The sequence below is a fragment of the Euprymna scolopes genome, chromosome 45, assembly GCF_053919585.1.
Source record: "Euprymna scolopes isolate OS-2025 chromosome 45, ASM5391958v1, whole genome shotgun sequence".
NCBI lineage: Eukaryota > Metazoa > Mollusca > Cephalopoda > Sepiida > Sepiolidae > Euprymna > Euprymna scolopes.
The window spans coordinates 55,255,874-55,268,702 of NC_136526.1; the positions used below are offsets into that span (position 1 = coordinate 55,255,874).

Genomic DNA, 12,829 nt, shown 5'->3' on the forward strand with positions numbered 1-12,829 from the left:
GACATCTGGAAAGTGAAATAAACTATAAAACCGATTCATCGTGTTGGAGTGAATGAATCCTCATCCAAAACAGGTACCAGTCTTCCCTCCAAGACACGAGATGAATTCAGATGGACCAAAATCGACGACATGTGAAGGTATGTTGAAAAATACATGTTCCACACAGACACACACACACAACGGCAGATGAACAAATAGATATAGCAACTAGATGATCACACAACATTAACTCTGACTAGACGATCACACACGATCCCCTTTATGATACAACAACACAACAGTTCAACTACACACATCCCTGATCCTATAATCACACATGAAACATTCAGGAGGTGGCATTTTGCGCTGTGCTTTTATTCAATTTAATGAGGCTGTAAAGCTTGCCAGAAATTTCTTCTGGATAAAACACCTCATGTGCGTGAGTACATATGTAGTAGTGTCGTTCTCTGTGATGGACTCAAACGTTGCATGTAGAGACAGTTGAAAAAAAAAAAATTAGAACTCCCACACAAACATTTAAGGCGCAAGTAAAAATTCTTTATTTTCTTCGCTTACTACGTTATTTGCTGACACATATTTAACACCAGTATGTTCGCTTAATAAATTCTCTCTGAATGGCTGACCTGACTTCATGGACTTTTCCTATATGAACATTAATTGTGAACTTCTGTAATATCCTCTCAGTGTGAAAACTGAATCTTTTTACATCAGAAGGCATCATATCAACTCCTTCAAACAGCTACAAACTAATATCTTCGAAGACAGATGAACCAGCTACTAGTTCCTGTTGAAGATGAAAGACTCACATTTCAAGGTTGTTAACAGCTCTGTTTACAGAGGCAAAAAAAAGGGCATTCATTTTTTGCGACCGAGGATCTAATAAAATTTTTTACTGAATTTTAAGGTAGGCATTTGTTGTATTTTTCTTATTTTGCGACTGACTTGGAGCGAAAAGCAGTTGAGATAAAATATCTAACACCATCTCCAATGCTGACACTAGCGAGAGCCAGTCATGGTTCCAATGACGAACACCATAGATTGTAGAACCGAGAATCAGTTTGATACCTTGCCTAACTGTTCTGAGTCACGTTTAAGCTGGATACCGTACTGCTTCTTCCAGTCCCGAGGAAGAACCAGATCTATACCTTCTTTTGTTTTGGTGCCGATGGGGGGGGGGCAACAACAACAAAAATACGTTTATTGCTGAAAGTCATCGACAAAAACAAATTCTTTTATTTTTTTAAGCACATTTAGAAGTTTAAAACTAAACAAGTAATAAAGTATTATGGCATTTGGTAATACTTCATTGTTGTATGCATATCTATTTACATATCTATAAAAGTGAACGTGTGAGTGTGTGTGTGTGTGTGTGTGTGTGTTTACATTTCCCTATGCAATAACTCTGTCAATTTTAAGTCTACAGACTCGAAATTTGATACACAGGGTACTGAGATTTGGGAAAATCTTTGTGATCGGTTTTCGGCCAGAAATTTGGCTTTTAAGGGGTCAAAGTTCAACGATTTGATCTTTGAGAACTCTACCAAACTCCTCCGACAATTTTGGGTCTAAACACTTGAAATTTTAGATATAGGTTCCTAGGACATGGATCTAACTTAATAACTTGATTTGAGTCCAATAAATGTTAAGGGGTCATAATAGGGGTCAAAGTTAAAAAAATTGATCGCTTTAAAACATTTTTTTTAACTCAACATACACCTCCAAACACCCAGGCAACGCCGGGCTGAAATGCTAGTGTATATATATATATATATATTTGGAGGGGGGACATTTTTACGACGCACTCCAGCGTGTTATAAACACCACAACCGCCCCCATGTTAAGAACGGCTTCGAAATAAACACCCTCCCCAAACCTCGAAGGCCGTTCTTAACATGGGGTGGTTGGGGGCGTTTATACTACACTGGGGCAGGTCATAAAAAAATTACCTTTTTTTTTTTTTTTTTTTTGTTTCCTGATTCTGCCCTGTTTACTATACTACACGATGGGTTATAATGAAGTGGTAAGCACCGGAAACGGCTGTCAGCTTTAATGAAATGTTACATCCCTCTGCCTTTTCTACAAGTATTTTAGTGGTGAATGCTCTGACGAACTGCAATCACTTGTGCCCCCACGACGTGTGCACCCTCGACAAACCCGACAGGCTGCTAAATCCCACCCCCACACTGTAGATCCCTAGATGTAAAAGATCTTTTTACTCCAATAGTTTCTTCCCCAGAACCGCTAGACTCTGGAATTCCATTCCAGGTTCCTGCTTCCCCAACAGTACTGACGTGCAGAAGTTCAAGTGTAACGTGAACCGACACCTTGCTGCCCAAATCCCTACATAGTACCCCAGTAGTTGTTGCCCCTGATAGTAGCCCCCTACACCAAAGTGACAATTTGCCTTGTTTGGGGTGAAAATGTAATAAAAAAAAAAAATTAAAAAAAAAAAAATCGATTAGTTTGTCAGCCTTTCCAACTAACCGGTGACATGTCAAATTAGCTACTTCCGTTTCCTGCCTCACGATAAATGCCCTGAAAAAAATCCATTCTAATTAATGTTTACTAGTTAACAAAATAATCTGTTATTCTGAAAAATAGCTAAGTTCGTTTACTTATTTTAAAGCTGATGAACATTTATCAGTAGAGACTTTTTCAGGGCATTCAACGTGAAGCAGAACGATCCGCACAAAGCGGAAATAAATCCTTTGAAAACAATCACAGACGGAACTTGAATAAAGCTAAATATTGTGATAAATTAAATAATATTTTTTTCTGTAATCAGCGAAATATAAGACTTTGTTGACGCCTAGTTTTAATTTTCTGCGAACCTGCTTTAATGGTCGCCATTTTGAACTTGGCAAGTTTAACTTGCCATACAATCAAATCATGTATTTCTTTAACATATTATATATTCAAAGAAATAAATATATCATTTAAACGCAGATTCTGACACTGTAAGTATTCCTTTAATTTTGGGTGCTTGTACAAAGAAAGACGACAGATAAAAAAAATCGTGAAACAAAGGACATGTTTTTAGGTGAAAACCTCCCTATGTTAAGAATGGCTTTCTAAATAATAACGCTATTATTTCAATACGATACAATAAGTTCAAAAGTACCTAATTTAATTAACATAACAAACAGTAAAAACAATACTTTAATTAAATTACTTAAAATTTGAATAATTTCCAGTTACGTTTTTGTAAATTTATATCAAAAATGTTTTTTATGTAAAAAAAGTAATTCAATTCAAATATTTTTTCAATTAAAAACATAATTAAATAACAGACAATAAGCAAAAATTAAAAGTAAGGTACGAGCAAAAATGGCGGAAAACTGATAAGGGGGAAATATTTTTGAAAGCCGTTTTATCATTTTTTTTTTTAATTCCGATTATTATTTTTTTATTGTATTTGAAAAATTAAAGCCTAAAGTTAATTTCCAAAAGGGGTGGTGGGAATTGTACACGTGAAAAAAGTTATAATGAAAAATGTATCATAATAATAATGTATAAATAATTATAACCCTTATCCCTGAGTGGCTTCCGGGCCTTGATAAGTGGTGACCACCGTGTAAAAAAAAAAAAAATTTTCTCACAGAAACTTTCGGAAACTGACAAATTCAGCAAAATTTTGAAGTTAAATAAATTCATTGTAAAAATCCTTTGCAAGACAAATATTAGTTTTCTGGGTCTATTTCAAAGATAATTAGTAAAGTCCGAAGATATTGAATTAATTAACAATTTAAAAAAAAAAAAGCACCTTGTTTGTACAAAAAATTAGCTTAATTAGCTCCTAAAATCTACAGTTCTGGCTTTGCACAAACAAAACAAAGTCATCTAACATGGGTTCTATGGAAGCCTAAAGTCCAAAGGCTATCTGGAGATGATGCTGGGTGTTTTTTTCTCAGCTGTGCGTCCATACATTCTATCATGAACGTTTGTATAATTTTTACCATTTTTAATTTAATTATTTGTGTTTGTCCTGCTTTTAAATTAAAAAGAAAAAAAAGATGCTTAAGATGTCACATTCATTCATGCAAGGAAAATATTAGAATCTTACATATAAAAATTATGCTGAAAATGTAATTCAATAAAAAGAAACAGGGAATATTTTTTGCAATTAAATTTATTTTTTGTATGAAAATATTAAATAAACAATGCTTAAATGAATGATAATCTCATCAGTTTGAGAAATCAATTTTTACTTTAAGTTATATCGATTTTGTTAATATAGACTTTAGTTCCTGAAAATTTTTTTTTCTTTTTTATTGTTACAATTTACAAGACTTTGTTTGCATAAAAAGCAAAATTATTTCATTTTTTGTCTTTTTTTTTTACTACTGATAACCATAACTTTAGTAAAGGTGTTTATTGTTTAAACAAAATAATACATTTCCACTAAGATTCAAATAAAAATAATGGGTTCATTATATTCCGTGATCATTATTTGATAAATACTGAAAATTTCATTAAAATTGATTAATTTCCTGATTTTTTTGGTGAATAAAGAGAGGGCTAAAAATGTATAAATATTTTGAGCATCGGCTATTCATTTTGCACATACCTAGTAATTTAAAATATGTTTTCTAAAAAAAGCAATCTGAGTTATGTCCCCTGTTTCTGCAATCTTATATTTTAAAAAATCGATATGTCACCTTTCTTTGTACAAGCACTAAATTTTCTTTTTCATATTTCCTTCGAAGCATAATCGACGTGGCAATTACTGAGCATGTTATACGAAATAGAGGATGGCGGATTAATTGTCTGTCGTTTTCGGAAATAGGTAATTTTTATTTGGTATGAACTTAAATAAGAAGTTCCTGCCAAACTCCACAATAATTGTGTACCAGTTCATCTCCTTGTATTTATAGACTAGCAAGGAGACCCAACATTGTCCGGGATTGAATGAGGATTAACAAAAGTTTCACCCTCCTATATTTTGTTGTCATCAAAATCAGTAAAAATTTTTAAGTCCTCTTCACAGTGACTTAGTCCACAATACATTGTAGTCTACATTGCACCGTAGAGAACCTAATGTTGATTTTATAAATTATTTTTATATAACGGCTTGAATTAAAGTTTAAAATTAAAAAGGCAAGTATCATGGCTCAATTGTGCTCTAAACAACAACATCATTTTAAACGCTAGGTCTTTCTACTTGTGTGGTAAAAAAATTCTCAAATGCACTTCATAAAACGTTAACTTTAGTCAATATCTCCCGTTCTTTCTTTCATTGGATTCTTTTAGTTATCGATTATCGATACTTATCAAAGACATTCTGATTCACTGGATACAATTTTTATTCTTGTTTATGACAGTTTTAAGCATGCACATTAAGTGTCTTATGTGACAAAACCAAAATGGCGACTACTGAAAACCATTACAGAAAACATTGGATAATAAAGGTCTTAAAATCATAGAAACTACTTGTTTGTGACAATTTTAAATGTGATATTCGTTTAAAACATGGTCCAATTGTGCTCTAAACAGATGTATTGAGACTAAAGCTGCTTTCAGGACTGCCAGCAACCACTGTAAAAGAGTAATAAAACATGCAAGAGATCTATATGTTCAGTCTGTTAAATCCAAAGTAGCTGAGCAGTGGCTTGGTTCCCACCAATTCTAGCAAATAGCAAACAGGATCCTGAACAAAAGCTTGCGTTCTATCTCAACCATCATTAATGGACCTGAGATGATCTTGTCAGCATCAGACAAGGCCAAACTATTTGCAAAGAACTTTGCAGCTAATTCTACCCTATACGACGAAGGCTAACAACTCCCCGTATTTCCCCCATAATAGACAACATGCTATGCAACATACAAATATCTGTGCATGAGGTCGCCAAGCTAATCAAGAACCTTGTTTCTAGTAAAGCAACTGGCCCTGACAGCATTCCAATTATAGTCCTGAAAAAGCTTCAACCAGAACTTGCCCCCATACTTACAAAACTGTTTAAGCATTGCCTTAAGGAGAAGTGCTTCCCAACATCCTGGAAACCAACATCAGTATGCCCTGTATTTAAGAATTCAGGTGATAAGTTGTCTCCCTCTCAGTACAGACCAATGTCTTTTGTGTGTCATGAGTAAGTTGCTAGAATCCATATTAAATAGAGTAGTCAACCACCTCAGCAGAAATAACCTTCTTAGTGGCATGCAATATGGTTTCCGTTCTGCCAGATCTACAGCAGATGTGCTAACGGTTATATATCATAGAATTAGTGAATCTCTTGACAAATGCTTCCTCTCCAGGGCAATTGCTCTTGACATATCAAAAGCCTTCGATAAGGCATGGCCTGCTTCACAAGATTTCCAGCTATGGTATACCTAAAAATGTTTTCTCAATCATTAAATCATTTCTCTCTGATAGCCTCATAAGAGTAGTGATTGAGAGGCAGAAATCAGAAGCCCTCAGTATTAATGCTGGAGTTCCTCAGGGGTCCATCCTGGGCCCAACCGTGGCTACCGAGAAAGAAGGGCAATGCATATGACAGCGTAACGTCACTTCCTGATTAAGTTGTAGGTATAGACAGCTTCCGGTATTCAACCATGTGGCCATGCTAACTGGCATGAAAAAATATGGCTACCAATATGTGTTACCGATTGTCCATGTATGTTCTAAAGAGAAAGAACAATTCTCCATTCGGAAAATAATTATTATAATTGCACATTTGCGATAATTTTAATCAAAATATCATAAGTGAATTCGTATTTGAACTTTTATTTTTATTGGAGAAAGTCAAATATTTCGTTTTATTTATTTTTTTACTGCAAAACAAACAATTTTTATGTAATATTTTTCAGTCCATTCTTTTAATAATAAACAAAACTTTTTATTGAGTATTTTCAAATATTTTAAAATTAGCATTATTCATGCCAGTTTTTTTATTTATTTTTTTTTTTTGCGATCGGTGAATTATCAATATTTTAGCACCGGGTGTAATTTATTTCTTTGAAATATATTTAAAACTTCAATTTTTTGTTTTTTATAACATTTTAACTGTATGTATCATACACGTAATGGGTTGCTTCAGAGGGATTCTTCAACCATCTTGGGGAGCCGGACCTGTTTTAAGGAAGATGCTTCACAAGATATAGACAAAGACGTAAGATTTTATATATTTTATTCGCTCCCAGGTATTCTGTTTAAAACAACATCTTCTACTGCTGATAGTAGTGATAAAATAATGTTTATTGATTTTGAATGATCCGTAAAGCTAAAATCTAAGATCAAGTGTTTATTTTTATGTTTAAGAAAATATCTGCACATTTCACATATGTTTTTACAGTAATCAAGAAGAAATAACAACTCTATAATTGAATATTTAGAGATTTATAAAGAATCGGAATCAGTAATTGTATCAGAATTGGGAGTTTAGCAAAGAATCGGTAATTGCATTGGAATCGTTTCATCACTATTATTTATGGACGAATTTTTTTTATTTAAAAATAATTTTTAAGTAAATAATTAAAATACCTATATTTGTATCTCTTCCTTTGCAGATTGCCAGTGGAATGAACAAGCTAAACAAACCACTATTTGTGTTTGTAGATAATTAATCGAACAAACAAGATGAACGAACTACCAACAAAGAAAAGTTACTCCTAAAGCATGCTGACAAGAAATCTAGTTTAAAAACGATGTGGAATAAAACCATTTATCTTTCAACTCTGTGAATTTTCATTTTGACAAGAATGTTCTTTAATAAAAAAAAAACACCTATAAATACGCACAGACATGAAAGCAATACCAATGCAAAGTTTGTAAAATGCTGTTTTCCCAGCGTTGTGATCTAAAAACCGACACAAGCAAAAACGACGCACAAGAAAAAAGAAAAAGAAGTCCAATTTGAAACAATATGGTGAAACCTGTTTAAAGTGAACGATTTTCTTGTTAATGATATGAATTGAACAAGGTTTACTGTTGAAGAAAAATCTTTGCATTGAAAACAATTGTTCACCCATTTTCACTGTAAAGAAGGCTGAAGAGAAGTTTAGTTTGGAACGAGATGGAGGACTCAGCAGAAGGTGGACCATTTTCCTGTCAGCTGTGTGAATCATCATTTCCGCAAGAATCCTCTTTAAAAAAACACCTGCAAATACACACTGGCGGGAAGGAATATCAATGCAAAGTTTGTAAGATGTCGTTTTCCCAGCATTGCGATCTAAAAACCCATGCAAGCAAAAACCACGCAAAGGAAAAACGATATTCGTGTGAATTCTGCGGGACGAGATTCTTGTATAATTCCACGTTGAAAAATCACTTGCGAATCCACACGGATGAAAAACCATATTCTTGTGCCAAATGCAGCTATGCTTGTTCGTCGAATTTCACGCTAAAGACACACATGAGAATTCACAGCGGAGAAAAACCATATATTTGTGAAGTTTGTGGCTTTGCTTATTCGTTGAATTCCAGCTTGAAAATGCATCTGCGGATTCACAATCAGGAGAAGCCATATTCTTGTCAAGTCTGCGGCGTTTCGTTTTCATCGAACTCCAATCTAAAGAAACACGTCAGGGTTCACACGGGTGAAAAGCCGTATCGTTGTCGCGTTTGTTCCTCGACGTTCTCGCAGAATTGCAATCTCACAAAACACATGCGCATTCACACGGGGGAAAAACCGTTTTCCTGTCACGTTTGTGGTTCGGCCTTTTCTGACAATTCCAACTGGAGGAATCACATGAGGATTCACACGAAAGAGAAAAAGACGTTTGCGTGTCGAGTTTGTCCGTCATCATTTTCACACAAATATAATTTAAAAATCCACATGCAAATACACACAAAGTCAAAAGCGTTATAGTTTTAAGAAGGTGGCTCCCCTCTACTCTGCTAGAAAATTACTCATACCAGAATGCTACTTAAACGAATCTTATTTCCTTTAATAACAAAAGCAAAAATGGAGAGCTACTTACACCTGAAAGTTTTCTGTTCCTCTATAAGGTCACCATTCGCCCATGTATGAGTATTGTATTTGGGCTGGTGTATCTGCTACTAGTCTCTCACTCATGGACAGGGTTCAAAAGAGAGCTGCACACTTGATAGGTCCTGAACTGTCATCTAAGCTTCAGCCTCTGTCCCATCGACAAAATGTTGCATCCCTTTGCTTATTCTACAAGTATTTTAATGGTGAATGCTCTGACGAACTACAAGCACTTGTACCCCCTCGACGTGAATACCCCGACAAACCCAACAAGCAGCTAAATCCCACCCTACACAATAAAGATGCCTAGATGTAAGAAGGCCTTCTACTCAAATAGTTTCTTCCCCAGAACTGCTAGACTTTGGAACTCCCTTCCAGGATTCTGCTTTCCCAACTGTACTGACATGCAGAAGTTCTGTAATGTAAACAGACAGTTTGCTTCTCATCTCATTTCATATCCCTGCAAATTATGTCTCTGATAGTAGCCCCCTACTTCAAAGTGACACTGTGCCTTGTTTGGGGTGAAAATGGAATAAAGAAAAAAAATTTTCATGTCACATTTGTGAGTCGTTTTTTCCGACAATTCCAACTGGAACAATAATATGAGAATTTGCAAGAGAAAGAAAAAAATGTTTTCGCGTCGAGTTTGTTTGTTGACATTTTTGCACAAATAAAATTTAAAAATCCACATGCAAATACACACAAAGTCAAAAGTTTTATAGTTTTAAAGAAGGTGGGCTCCCTCTACTCTGCTAGAAAATTACTTGTACCAGAATGCTACTAAGATGAAACTTCTTTCCTTTAACAACAAGCACAAAAAAGTTTAACAACACAAATACACACAAAGTCAAAAGCTTTATAGTTTTAAAGAAGGTAAAGCTTGGGAGTAGACACATTATTGTCTTGGCTTTTTCCGACAATTCCAACTGGAGGACTCACATGAGGATTCGCATGAAAGAAAAAAAAACACGTTTTATGTTGAGTTTGTCTGTTGACATTTTCACACAAATATAATTTAAAAATCTATATGCAAATACACTCAAAGTCAAAAGTTCTATAGTTTTAAATTGTTGATGGAAAAGGTAAAGCTTGGGAGTAGGGAATTTTTCTTTTTAGTGAATGAAAATTAAATGCTGATATTCTACATGATTTATACTTGTGTAATATTTGCATAAAAAGGTTATACTTAATACAATTAATTAAAAGTTCAAAGTTTTAAAGTATTGAAGACATTGGCAAGGCTGCTGCTACCCAAGTGGGCTCCCTCTACCATGCAAGAAAATTACTCACGTCAGAATGCTACTGAGATTAAACTTTCTTTTAAGAGCAACAAATAAACTTCAACAACAAAAAATCTACATGCAAAGACAAAAGCTTTATAGTTTCAAGTATGGAGGATATTGCAAAGGCTGCTGCAAAGAAGATGGGCGGTCTCTATCATGCTAGAAAATTACTTGCACCTATACCATTACAAAGTCACAGTCTTCCCATGCATGGAGCATTGTTACTGTTGGATATAGAGACATGGTTATGCATATTTGTAAGCAGAAGTATGCACACACATACATTCCAATCGGAGTTGATTTACATTTTTGTGTTCCATGAAAATGACCGAAATTGTTATTAAATGAAAACAAGGTCAGAAGTTATGAATTGTGCAATGAAAAATAGAAAAGAAGAATGTAATATCTTGATGTTTACAATTCCAGGAATGTTGATTTGTGACTATATAAGAGAAAAATAAACAACAGAAAGCAGAAGAGAGCAAACATAGTGGCAAGCGTGATTGATATTTTGACAGATCTTTGTTGGTGAGCTGCACACCAACCAACCCCTTACAACCAACCGCTCTCTCTCTCTCTCTCTCGCTCGCTTTCCCTCTCTCTCTCTTTGTCAATGAACTAGAAGCTTAATTGTAAATAAAACTTATACTTTGGAATTCGTCTCTGTGTTGATTTTGAGAATAGTGACAGAGGAATTGTCAGTGTGTATATATATTAATTATATATACATTCAACAATGCACCATCTGGGCTGGTGTACCAATCACAAGCCTTTAGACTTTTCTTCTCAGTGTCAATTAACAGTTTTCTGGTCCACAGCTACAACTAGCTACTATGGCTGCAGTTCACCCCACAGCACACGGTCATCTGATAATTTTGTTAAAAGTTTCGATTGCATCTTGTTTTAAAAGTTTTGTCATCTGCCACTTGTCATAAGTCTATCGCCACATGGGCATAAGTCTGTCTACTGGCACATGGTTATAAGTCTATCTATTACCACATGATTATAAGTCTATTACCACATGGTTATAAGTCAATCTATTACTATATCAAATTCGGGAATCTTTCTGTCAAGCTTAAGAATTTATAGCTGTCTTTTATCCAGCTGATGAAAGCTCAAACGGTAACGACACAGGCTGGAGCACTATAAGTTTCGGTTTCAGTTTCGATTCTAGCTAATGGCATCCAAGTCATATATATTTTCCAAAATTACTATGCATATATATGAGTATGTGTGCATGTGCTTGTGTGCATGCACATATATGTAGGTGTGCACGTGTATACATATTGACGTATGCACTTTAGCAGGGGAACTAACCCAACCACACATTTGCTTTACTCAAACCAGATATTACATGACATGAACACAGCAGTCATTAACACTCCTATATACACGCTTTTATCATAATATGCAAAAAATTAATCCTTTAAATACATTAAAAAAAGTACAATAATTCCCAACAATACTTAATATTCATCACAATTCGTATCCTGGAAATTGATTTGACAGGTAATCTACGGCACTGACTTCTGGAAATAGATAAAAAAATAAATAAATAAAACAGACACAGGAAAACCTCGTTGTACATGTTTCGTTTTATTTTCATCCTGAAGAAGAGATACTACTCTCGAAAATTAGGGACATCAGCACCTACCATCTTATATGACATATTATGTTTGCAAATAAACGTAATATAATTGAAAATTATTGAAAATTTCTTCTAATATTGTCATTATTCTTTTATACACTAACTCGTGTCCATGGTGTTTCCCATGAACCGCATTGATATAGCCTTTAAACACAACTCCTTTTACACTACACATAATGCTTCAAGCAAACTACAACATCATTCTCTAAATTAAAATATATTTAAACAACTTTTATGACTGGGCAACACCAGGCACCCCTCGCTAGTAAATAGATAAATAAAAGAATAATAGTAAAAAAAATTTACAAAAAGCGTACACAGAATACATATTAATGTAAATAAATCAATAAATTTAATAATGTTAAATGTTTTGGACTTCTAATGAGGGTATGACTCCAATGGTTTCGACGATCATTTTTAGAACCACAGTTAAAACAACCAATCAGAAGCTTAAAAAAATATAAAAAATATCGAATTTTGGATTCAATCAGTTCACCATCGACCTCTGTCTCAAAACGACTCAAGATCATCAATGCATTGATTTTTTTTATGCCATTTTTGTTACTAAGAATTACCTAACACTCAAGATCGGGACTGCATTGATTCTTCACCACCATCTTTGTTATTAGGAATTACTCAACACACAAAATCGTGACTGCATTGATTCTTTGTCAATTTGATTTACTGCTGCCATCTTTGTGTTTTTTTTTACAAGGAAGCCACCTCTTATCAAAGCCTGGAGGGCACTCGTGGATAAGGGTTATTGCATGTACAGTAATCAATAGGACAATATCGTAGTAATCGTTAATAATGGAGATCTGATAAACTGCCTTACTTAAGGGGGCTGTTTATCAGGAATTTGTTTATGTTGGACTTAAAGACATCCAGGTTGTAGTCAGGTGGGAAGCAGGCATGCACTTCTAAGAAAGAAGCTTTGTTCATGCAATCTGCGTTTTGATTTAGGCACAGATAAA

At 34.4% G+C, this 12,829-nt stretch overlaps 1 long non-coding RNA gene across 1 annotated transcript; it reads left to right on the forward strand.

The window, feature by feature from the left end:
- The first annotated feature begins 2,824 nt into the window (after positions 1 to 2,824).
- LOC145269692 (uncharacterized) lies at positions 2,825 to 9,600 on the forward strand. The gene is made up of 2 exons (XR_013865172.1): positions 2,825 to 2,957; positions 7,504 to 9,600. It is a non-coding gene; the product is annotated as an uncharacterized LOC145269692 (long non-coding RNA).
- Positions 9,601 to 12,829: the final 3,229 nt, after the last annotated feature.